We start from the raw sequence: 12,112 nt of genomic DNA on the forward strand, positions 1-12,112 counted from the left end.
AGAACGCATACTTGAAGAAACAAAGCGAGAACTTAGCGACCAATGGGCAAATCATTTAGAAGGAACTGTTGAAGAGCTTCGCGCGTCCAAGAAGAGATGCTATAACAAATCTGTAGAATGCGTTAAGAAAATGAAAACTAGCTTCGCCAGCGTTGGCGCATTTTCGAGTGAAGAAAACTTTACGAGAGGCAACCCCGAAGGCCCATTGAATGGATTAGTCACGAAGCTGAGGCCTTCGAAGAAATTTTAAATAGTCGCGGAGACATATGTGCTTTTTCGGGTGCCAGGGGAATTGCCACCATTTTGGAGAAAAAGGGCTGTGAGCATGTAAAGATTTTAGCGCAATCCGAAGCTACCTTGCCCTTCGAAGATGCAAAGGATCCTTCAGCCGAAGCTAGCATGGTTGGTGGAAAATTTTTCACCGATGTCTGGGACAATGGTGGCCGAGAAATGGCCCGAGAAATTATCCAAAAAAGCGAAAAGGGCATCGATGATGCTAGAAAAATAGCAGAGGCTGCTGAGAAGAGCGCGGAGCCCGAAGGACAAATAGGTATTGACTAATGGTTTTTATTGTGTTGTAATTTTTAATTTTAAACTTCGTTTGCAATTTGTAATAGCAATGTAGCTGTATCCTGTCCTCCCTCAGATCCTACTAAAGCGTCTCCGGGTCCTCCCCCGAAAGATGACGATGAAATTAAAAAGATGGCTGAAGCTATCATGGATCAAGTTGTCAATCAACTCCTGAACGAAGCTGCAGAAGTAGTGCTTAGGGAAGACTAGTTGCTACTGTAAAAACTTCTAAAATGTAATATGTGTAATATCTTGTAACCCTGAATGTAATAAACTTGCTTTTTATGATTCAATTCTTTACGATGCATGAAATTTTTCATACGTACCGTTTTTGAGTCTTTGACGAAAAAACACCTTCCTTCTTTTCATGCTTCGTGAAGAAGAATTTTCATTTATCGCGACAGTACCCATAGTGTTCTGATGAAGAACATCCAAGCTTCGTGAAAATATTTTCCGAAGCTACATTTCCGAAGATCAATATTGTATCCCCTTCTTGTGCCATATGCAGAATGATGTATGATGCTTATGTTATGCAAAATGATGTGATGATGTTATGCTATGAGAAAAGGTATTCGTTCCGAAACTACACACACATCCCTGCAATAAAATACATAACGTTTTTTGAATCAGCGTTGACTTTTCACTGTAAGCCTCCCTTAGGAGCTTCTTCGCCTTTTACTTCAGCGGAATCAGCGTTGACTTTTCGCTGTAAGCTCTGCATTCCCTTAGGAATGACTTTGGAGCTTCTTCGCCTTTTACTTTCGGCGGAATCAGCGTTTATTTTTCGCTGTAAGCTCTGCATTCCCTTAGGAACGACTTTGGAGCAAAAAACTTACACTGCGCTCCTTTTGGAACGACTTTTTGTTACTTCGAAGAATTCATACCGTGTCTTTTTTTAAAATAAATTTAATAATCTGAAGGTCCTCCTTGCTATTGCAAATTTTCAGGCTCTGACAACTTAAGCCTGTGTAGAAGATATGTTTTCCTTGTGGCAAACAACAAAACTATTACTTGAAAATTTAAAAGAAAATGTCCTTTATTACACAGAAAATAAAACTGAATGGAAAAGACTGCTGTCAAGGTATGATATTTGTTAATAGATGTGCTTCGACTCTGGCACAGTGTTGTTGACTGTGCGAGCTTCGGATTGTTCTCTGAAGTCCCTTTGATGTGTAGCATATTGGCCCCCTTCTGGCTGTTGACCTTGTTGCAGCGGTGGTGGAGGCAGAGGCTGTTGCCAGGAAGCCTAAGGTTGACTCGCCGAAGCAACAGAAACTGTAGGGTGGTTGCCTACGTATTCTGGGATGTAAGGCGAATGGTACGAAGCAGTATGCATGACCTGCTTCGGCTAAGCTTGTTGTGCTGCAGCTTCGGCTATCTCCTTTTGCTTCTGGATGGTAACATGGCACATTCTGGTGGTATGGCCCTTGTTTTCACCACAGAACAAGCAAAATATTCTCCTTTGTTGATCTCCAAATCTTCCGCCGAAGCCCCTAGCGCCTCTGCCTCTTGGAGCTGGTGGCCGGAAGAAGCTTTGTTGTTGCCCCGAAGCCTGTGAGGAGCACTGTGGCCTTTGCTGCTGACTCCCCTTATCATCATTTTGAGTAGAGTTGTGAATTGACCTGACGTGCCTCGGATAGAATCTTCCTCCGAAGCCCCTAGTCATTTCGGAAAACCTGAAAGCCTCCTCCCTTCTTTGGCAAAAATCATTGTCGGCACGAATATACTCGTCCATCTTCTGAAGCAGCTTCTCCAAAGTTTGAGGAGGCTTCCTAGCAAAGTACTGAGCTGAAGGTCCAGGGCGAAGTCCCTTGATCATGGCCTCAATGACAATTTCGTTGGGCACCGTTGGCGCCTGCGCCCTCAAACGCAAGAACCTCCTGACATACGCCTGAAGGTATTCTTCGTGATCCTGTGTGCACTGGAACAGGGCCTGAGCAGTTACCGGCTTCGTCTGAAACCCTTGGAAACTGGTTAACAACATGTCCTTCAGTTTTTGCCATGAAGTGATCGTTCCTGGTCGAAGGGAGGAATACCAGGTTTGAGCAACACTCCTGACAGCCATAACAAAAGACTTTGCCATGACTGCAGCATTGCCACCATACGAAGATACTGTTGCTTCGTAGCTCATCAAAAACTGCTTCGGGTCTGAATGGCCGTCGAATATGGGAAGCTGAGGCGGCTTGTAGGACGGAGGCCAAGGTATAGCCTGCAGCTCAGCGGACAGAGGAGAAGCATCATCAAAAACAAAATTTCCATGATGGAAATTGTCATACCAGTCATCTTCGTTGAGGAAACCCTCCTGATGAAGGTTTTGGTTCTGAGGCCTTCGGTTCTGCTCATCGTGAGTGAGATGGCGAACTTCTTCAGAAGCTTCGTCTATCTGCCTTTGCAGTTCGGCTAGCCTGGCCATCTTTTCCTTCTTCCTCTGCACCTGTTGATGAAGCATCTCCATGTCTCTGATTTCTTGGTCTATCTCATCCTCTGGCGGTGTCAGGCTAACAGCCTTCCTTTTCTGGCTTCAGGCCTCCCGAAGGGAGACAGTCTCCTGATTATGGTCCAGCGGTTGCAGAGCTGCAGCCCCAGTTGCTGAAACTTTCTTCGGCGCCATAACGAAGGTTTATGATCGCCGAAGGTGTTCGAAAACTCAAAGAGTGGAAGTGAGTTCACCGGAGGTGGGCGCCAATGTTGGGGACTTGTTCTCAAATGCTATGAGTTAAGAACAAGGCAACACAGAAAATGTTAATCGATAAAGTCCTTCGTCTTACAGAGCATTATTTCCTTTAGGATATAATGATTGTCAGACGAAGGTTATGAAGGACATACTTTCGTAAACACAACATACGATGATGAAGAATGAATCATAAGGAACATAGACAATTATATATATATATATTATTATCAACTTATTTTTGTATTACTATTATTATGAAGAAACAGGAACGACATCAAATTACAAATGTACCTTCAGCTTGAAAGAAGATGAAAGTACAGGTATGACGCAAAAACAAGTGCCAAGTCAGCGTGAACAGTACGGGGGTACTGTTCACCTATTTATAGGCACGGGACACAGCCCATATAAAATTACATTCATGCCCTTTACATTTGGTAATAATTTATAGTAATCCACCGAGGTCTGAATAGCCTTTTCATCTTTAAGTCGGTTTCTTTTTCTGCTACCACGCCGAAGCTTTCCCGCTCACACCTTGGACGTTGTATCAACCTTCGTATTTCTTTGGGCTTCTCCTACTGCGATATCGACTCGAGTCCGAAGATACCTGTTTACACATTATACTCCAGAGACATTGTTAAATCTTGTTTTTGAGGACCTTCGGAAGCCGAAGGCCCCCAACAGTAACTCGATATTGTTTTCATGTATTCATGATTGTTCAATAATAAATGTTTATGTCGTCATATTATTATTTATGTTGTTTTCCTGTGTTCTATAAGATTCATCCTTTATTTATACATGTCATATTTATGAAGGTATGTCCTTCATAACCTTCGTCCAAAGATCGTTATATCCTAAAGGAAATAATGCTTCGAAGGACGAAGGACATTAACATTTAACATTTTGTGTTGCCTTGTTCTTAATTCATAGCATTTGAGAACAAGTCCCCAACATTGGCGCCCACCTCCGGTAAACTTACTTCCACTTTTGAGTCGATGGCTTCGTTCAACAATCAAGCTGAAGTTGCTTCGGCTACGAAGCTGGTGCTCCCGATAACAGGCGGTTCTTGCTCAGAACCGGTCAACAAAAAGCAGAACAAGGAGGCTCAAAGAAGGGTACAACATGTTGGGTTGTAGGGACCCTTCATCAAGTCAAAATGGTCCCACATCCCAATCACCTTCTCCAAGGAGGACTTTCAGCTCAAGGAATACCCTCAAATTGATGCTATGGTCATATCTTGCGTCATCAAGGGATTTCTGGTCCACAATGTTCTAGTTGATACAGGCAGTGCAGCGGATATCATATTTGCTAAGGCCTTTAGACAGATGCAAGAGCCAGAAGATAAGATTCATGATGCTACACACCCTCTTTGTGGCTTCGGAGGAAGGCAGATTGTAGCACTCGGCAAAATCACAATGCCAATTACCTTCGGCTTCGTCCACAATACAAGGACTGAACATGTTGTGTTTGATATTGTTGACATGGAATACCCCTACAATGCAATAATTGGCCGAGGAACACTCAATGCTTTTGAAGCAATACTTCACCCAGCATATCTATGCATGAAGATACCTTCGGAACAAGGGTCCATTGCTATTCATGGAAGTCAAGAAGCTGCCAGAAAGGCTCAGGGAAATTGGACAGACTCAAAAGCGATCCACAATATAGATGGAGCCGAGGCTTGTGAACAGTACAAGTACAGAAGAGAGAAGGTTGCTTCGGCTGATCAGCTGAAGCCCATGCTTCTATGTGAAGACATAGCAGAGCAAAAGGTACTGCTGGGGCCTCAACTATCTGAAGAGCAGGAGAAAACTTTGATAAGGTTTTTATTCAACAACAAAGATGTTTTTGCTTGGTCGGCCAATGATCTCTGTGGTGTCAACAGAGACGTCATTGAACATTTACTCAATGTCGACCCATCCTTCAGGCTAAGAAAGCAAAGGCTTCGGAAAATGTCTGATGATAAAGCCGAAGGTGCTCAGAATGAAGTAAAAAGGCTCCTCAGTGCTGGTGTCATCAGAGAGGTAAAATATCCAGAGTGGCTAGCCAATACTGTTATGGTGAAGAAGGCTAATGGCAAATGGAGAATGTGTACTGACTTCACAGATCTTAACAAGGCCTGTCCAAAGGACAAGTTCCTATTACCAAGAATAGACTCTCTTGTAGATGCAGCAGCTTCTTCAGAGCTTATGAGTTTGCTGGATTGCTACTCTAGATATCATCAGATATTGATGAAGAAGGAGGATGAGCCGAAGACTAGCTTCATAACTCCCAGTGGCACCTATTGCTATCTTCGGATGCCTAAGGGGCTCAAGAATGCTGGAGGAAGTTTAAGTAGAATGACAGCCAAGGTTCTTCATTCTCAGATAGGCAGAAATGTGCTAACATACGTTGATGATATCATAGTAAAAAGCACGAAGCAAGAAAATCACATTATTGATCTGCAGGAAACATTTGCTAATTTTAGGAAAGCTGGCCTGAAATTAAATACAAAAAATGTGTCTTTGGAGTGAAGAAGGGCAAGTTTCTTGGCTGTCTAGTTTCAACAAAGGGGATTGAAGCTAACCCAAGCAAGATCGAAGCTATCCTTCGGATGGAGCCGCCAAGCACAAAGAAGGGGGCCCAACGGCTGACAGGAAGACTTGCATCATTGAATCGATTTATATCTAGATCAGCAAAAAGAAACTTGCCATTCTTTGAAGTATTAAAGTCAGCCGAAGTTTTTCAATGGGGCCCAGTTCAACAGAAAACCTTCGAAGAGTTGAAGCAATACTTGATTGATCTAACAACATTAACTCCACCTGCGCCAGGGGCTCCATTACTATTGTATGTGGCAGCTTCGAACTTTGCAGTGAGTGCGACACTTGTACAGGAGAAGCTTGAAGGACAAATTAAAAAGCAAGCCCCAGTATACTTTGTCTTCGAAGTTCTAAGTTTATCAAAGAAAAACTATACAGAGTTGGAGAAGGTGTTGTATGCTGTGTTAATGGCCTCCAGGAAGCTTCGGCATTATTTTCAAGCATACCATATAATTGTTCCTTCGTCACAGCCTCTGAAGGATATTATGAGAAACAAAGAAGCTACTGGAAGGATTGGAAAGTGGGCTGTGGAGCTTAACGAATTCAGTATTGATTATGTGCACATATCCTCAATTCAGTCCCAGGCGTTAGCAGACTTCATTGCTGATTGGACGCCAGGGGCTCAGGAAGAAGAAGCAAATAAAGACGCCGAAGCTTGGACAGTATTTTGCGACGGTTCCTGGGGAACCTTCAGTGCAGGTGCCGCTGCTGTCCTAGTTGCACCTTCCAAAGTCAGAACATGCTATGCAGCAAGGCTTGACTTCAGCTGTACAAATAATATTGCTGAATACGAAGCTTTACTTTTGGGGCTTAGAAAGTTAAAGGCAATGGGAATAAGAAGGGCAGTCCTTAAAACAGACTCTCAAGTTATTTCTGGTCATATTGACAAGAGTTGCAAGGCAAGAGACCTGAAGCTTTAGAAATATCTGGACACAGTTCGAAGGCTTGAAGCTTCTTTCAAAGGTTTTTCTGTTAAGAATATTCCAAGAGGGGAAAATAAACATGCTGATCTGCTAGCCAAGTCAGCGGCACAGGGGCTTCCTTTACCTTCGGAAGTATTTTTTGAAACAATAAGAGCACCTTCGGTTGAACTCCTCGAAAGAGTAGTGCTTACAATATCTCCTGTCCATAGTGAAGATTGGAGGACTGAGATTGTATCTTTCCTCCAAGGTAACTGTCTCTCGGATGATGAAGTTTATAACAAAAGAATGGAAGCAAGAACAAGACCATATGTTATGATAGAAGGGGAATTATATAAACATGGAGTTTGTTCCCCACTTCTCAAATGCTTATCCAGAGCCGAAGGTATAGAACTGATGAAGGAGATACATGCAGGATTGTGTGGATCCCACATTGGGTCCAGACCTCTTCTAGGAAAGGTTTTCTGACAAGGATTCTATTGGCCGAAGGCAGCTTCGGACGCAGCAGATCTGGTTCAAAAATGCGAAAATTGCCAAAAATATGCAAGAGATCAGAAGCAACCTTCATCATTGACTCAGCTGATACAACCAACCTGGCCATTGCAAAGATGGGGTTTGGATTTGCTAGGCCCACTTCCACCAGCGCAGGGCAACTTGAGATATGTCGTGGTGGCGGTAGAATATTTCTTTAAGTGGATCGAAGCAAAGCCTTTGGCCACAATAACTTCGGCTACAGTCTAAAAATTCTTCTGGCAGAATATAGTTTATCGCTTCGGCGTGCTGAAGGCTATAAATGTGGACAATGGAACACAGTTTGATGCTGAAACTTTCAAAGATTTCTACGACCAGATCGGCACGAAAATTCATTTTGCATCAGTCAGGCACCCGGAATCAAACGGACTAGTTGAAAGGGCAAATGGTATTATAATGACGGGAATAATGAAGTTAATCTTCAATCAGCCCAGAGGAAAGTGGCCAGATGAGTTGGTTAAAGTAGTGTGGAGCCACAATACAACTATATCAAGGTCAACAGGTTTTACACCATTCAAGTTATTGTTCGGTGACGAAGCTATAACCCCTGAAGAAGCTAAAGCAAGGTCAACAAGAACAGTAGCTTCGGTAGAAGACGAAGCTAATTATTCTGTGGCAAAAGATACTATAGAAGGGACCATACTTTAGGCTGTGGAAAACATCAACAAATATCAAGCCGAATAAATAAAATGGCGTGATAGAAAAGTTCGGTTGAAAAACATTAAGCCAGGACATCTGGTGCTTCGGAGAGTGGCCAACCCTAACACAATAAGCAAGCTTCAGCTGAAGTGGGAAGGACCCTTTCTAGTAGTATCTTCGTCAAGACCCGGTTCCTACAGAATAAAGGACATGGATGGCAATGACATTCCTAGATCTTGGAATGCGGATGAGCTTCGACGGTATTATGTGTAAATTGATGTAATCTTTTTCATTTTTCTATGGAACCCTTTTCCTTTCCAAAGGGGGAGAAAGGTTTTTAATGGGGCCATAGTTTGTAATCTTTCCTTTCTTATTCAGCTCTACGAGAGCAAAATCCCCCAAAATATGTAAATGTAAAATCTGGGCATGCACCATCGAGTGCAGAGAGAAAAAAGGGAACAAGCTCGAAAGTCGTCCCTAAGGGGATGCAGAGCACAACGAAGCTACAAAAAGCCGTTCCTAAGGGAGCGCAGCGTATGTTTTCTGCTCAAAAGTTGTTCCTAAGGGAATGAAGAGCCAAATACCGCCGAAATATAAGGCGAAGCGCGAAAAGTCAACACGAATACCGCCGAAATAGAAGGCGAAGAAGTTCAAAAGACGTTCCTAAGGGGATGCAGAACTTACACTGAAAAATAAGCGGTGAAGCCAAAAAATAAGCGGCAAAGAGACTTCAATCATTCCTAAGGGAATGAATGTTATGGTTATGGCTTCGTATGTGTGTGTTTGGACATTCATTTGCACGTTACAATACATCATACATTGCATTCATAAACATTCATTTAGACATACATAGGATCATCATCATCATATCATACAGACATAGACAGTTGCTTCGGCTATAAGGATAAGGCTTCGGCGAAAAGAAAGGAAGCAGTTTCATGCTTCGTTGTGTACGAAAAGAAGGGAAGGTGTTTTTCGCCTTCGGCTCAAAAATACAAGTTTCGTCCACATCAAAGCAGTTCACACATGAAAGGAAAGGTAAAAATATATTACAAGGTATGGACAAATTTAAAGAGTAGTATCTGATTCTTAAATTACAATATTCTTTACAAGGATAATTCAAGAATTTCTCCAGAGTTTTTCCATAGCAGTGTCTTCAGCTTCATCATCAACCGTCAAGCTTCGGATCATTGTTCGTTGGCTTCATCATCCTGTACATAACAAAGCGTTATAAGGTAAACTCAAGTATCAAGGAGAAGGTAAGCATTAGGTATGACTTTATTACCGGCTTGAGGTGACTTCGAGCTTCGTCACAAGCTAAGCTTCGCCCACCCTTTGTCCAGATTTCCGTTATGAATCTATTTCCTATGCTTCGAGCTAGGATGGGGATATCAATTAAATCTGCTGGTGATAAGATGAAGTTCGGTCTATTAACAATCTTCCCATGCATGGAACCAGATTTCATGAAGGCAACAACTGTGCCTCGAGAAGCTAGCAGGGCATAGAAATCGCTGTGTCCAGCTATGACTTTGTCAAGAGCATCAACTTCGCCCTGAATGTGTTCGAAGGTCCCTGGCAGGTCTTCAACCGAAGGATCGAATTTCTCTGAACTGGCTCCAACCGAGTTGAAGACCTACTTTAGCTGTTGCACGCATCGGTTGCCGAAGTCTAGACATTTATCTTGAAGCTCTTTCAATGATTTCTGCAAATTTGAACTCTTTTCGACTTCAGTCTCAAACTTCGCATCAAATTTCTGCTTTTCTTGTTTGAAGCTTTCTGACTTTGAGAGGAGTTCACTATTCAATCTTGCAATTTTGGCTTCAGCTTCTGCCAGTAAACCCTCCACTATTTGAAGTTCGAAATCTTTCTTTTCAAGAGCAGCTGCATGATCTTTTATTTTGCTCTCTAAACCTTCAATTATAACCTCATGTTTTTTATCTTCAAGGTCTTGTTGCATCCTCAAAGCCTTACTTAATAGCATACTCTGTGCAAAAACAACCTTCGTCAGAAAACACCTTCGTCGTTAAAACAATGAAAAGCCGAAGAAAAGTTTTTACCTTGAAATTAGAATAGAACAAACTACCGACGATATGCTGTCGTCGGTACCGGCTGATATCGGTCTCAAGCTTCGGGAAACCAATGCTCTTCGACAGAGTACTGATAACCTTCGCTCCACATTGGTCTCGGAGGCAACCTAAGCTTTCATCGTCAATACCGCCGAAGAGCAGCGCTCCTGGTTTGTAACCACAGGATATAGCATAATCTCTCAGCTCTTCCTTCTCAGCTTTAGATAACTCCTACCAATTATGCTTTGAAAATCGAAGTCCTTTTCCTCTGAAGTATCTTTGGCTGTCTCCTTCACTTTTTCGGGCACTATGTCCAGGGTCTCTTCGGTGGCTGTAGCAGTTTCTTCCGCGGCCATATTTAGAAGCATTTTATCAATATCAGAAAACGTGCTCTCTAGATTTATATCTTCGGCCGTTGCAGCTTTGGCAGTTCCAGCTTCGGTGGGTGCAGCTTCGGCAGCTGTAGCACTCTCGACAGCTGGTGTTTTTGACGCCGAGGCCGGTGGTGGTGTTTCTTCAATGGCTTCAATCACAGTAATAATCCTCCGTTGTTTCGGCCCAACAGACTTTTTCGCTGTCGAGGGCTCCTTCTTCTTCTATAAAAGCTTCGTCAGATGTGGCCCCAGTGGACTTAGCTTGATAGGCAAGGATTCAGTCATTACCTTTAGAATTTCTTCCACGTCGGCAGCAGAAGGTGTTGAAGGAGTCTCTTCCTCTATATCAGTCTCTTTTTGCTTCGGAGCCGTAACTTTCCTTTTCTTCGGAGCAACTACCTTCGGCTCAGGGCTCGATTTTCTCCTCTTCAGAATTTCTTTATCCTCTTTCACCATTCTAGCAGCTTGTCTGCCCAGAACGCTAACAATTCTTTTTCTTTTTTGCCCTTCGGCACCCTTGTTCAATCACTCATAGTTAGGATATTCAAAATTTAGGGCATCCATCACCCGATTCAACCTTCGCTTCAGTCGGGTGCCGAAGGCTGTAGTCATCAATCAATCTTCTTTTTTCGTATAATTGCCCAGGATTTCGTTGCACATAACTTCAATTGTATCCAACCATTCTTGGCAGGGTTCTTTGAAGTGTTTCTTGAACTTAAAATGATAGGGCAGCCGAAAGAGTTTATTCTTTTTCTTCTCTCCTTTGAGCTTCGGCATACTCCATTCCTTTAATGTTGGGAATACCCTATTGGCCAAGTACTCCTGAACCAAATCTCTAGTTCCAATATGCTGGGACACAACTCTAAATTCGCCCACAGCATCTGGGCATGATGTCCCTGGTGTCATGCGGCACTAGGGCCTAGTTAACCCGAAGGTTAGGTCCAGCGGACTCTGAACAAGCTTCTCCTTTTTCTCATCAATCTTAACATAAAACCACTCAGTTTTCCCACCGGTTGGCCACTTAGTGCGGTAGCTAACCACCGGTGTCTTCATGTATTTGCGGTAGGCAAAATTGTAGCAGCCGAAGTTCTCGTGCAGTCCATCTTCTCTAGCCTTTGTCTGATAGTGAAGTTCGTGCACCCGACAGAAGGATTCGGCAAGTGGCTCTACTCCTTGGCTTCGAAGAGCCTAGATGAAGACAATGAGCCTAACAATAGCGTTAGGAGTCAGCTGATGAAGATAAATCCCGAAATTCTCCAAGACATCCACAACCATTCCATGCAGAGGAAACCTCAATCCTGCTTTGAAAAAACTTCTCTAAACTATCAGCTCATCATCTTCTGGCTTCGGAATAGTTTCTTCCCCGCCGAAACGAATTAGTTTCTTCTCAGCTTCCCAGAAGTAGCCTAGCTTTGTCATCATGGGCATATCAGCCTCAGAGACTGTAGATTTTCCAAATTCCAGGTGGCTGGGTTTAGAGGCATGACGGAATAATCTATTTCTTCTTCATCAGCCTCATCTTCTTCAACGTCAACCTGCTCAGTTTCGGCAGCAGGTGCACCTTTGTCAGTAGTTCCCTCTGTCACAACTAGACCCGATTGTTTCATAACTTCGGAAATTGGTGCTGTCTCGGTGACCTCGGTCTCTTCTCCCTCACGAGTCACCCTTGCAGTCGAACGCACCCTGGCCATTTGATGCTAAACCTCTTGCGGTTTTGATGAAGTTGATTACTTTTTGATTTTGCCGAAGCTCTCTCTTTTGA

This window comes from Zea mays, chromosome 1 (genome assembly GCF_902167145.1).
Source record: "Zea mays cultivar B73 chromosome 1, Zm-B73-REFERENCE-NAM-5.0, whole genome shotgun sequence".
In the NCBI taxonomy this organism is placed as follows: Eukaryota; Viridiplantae; Streptophyta; class Magnoliopsida; order Poales; family Poaceae; genus Zea; species Zea mays.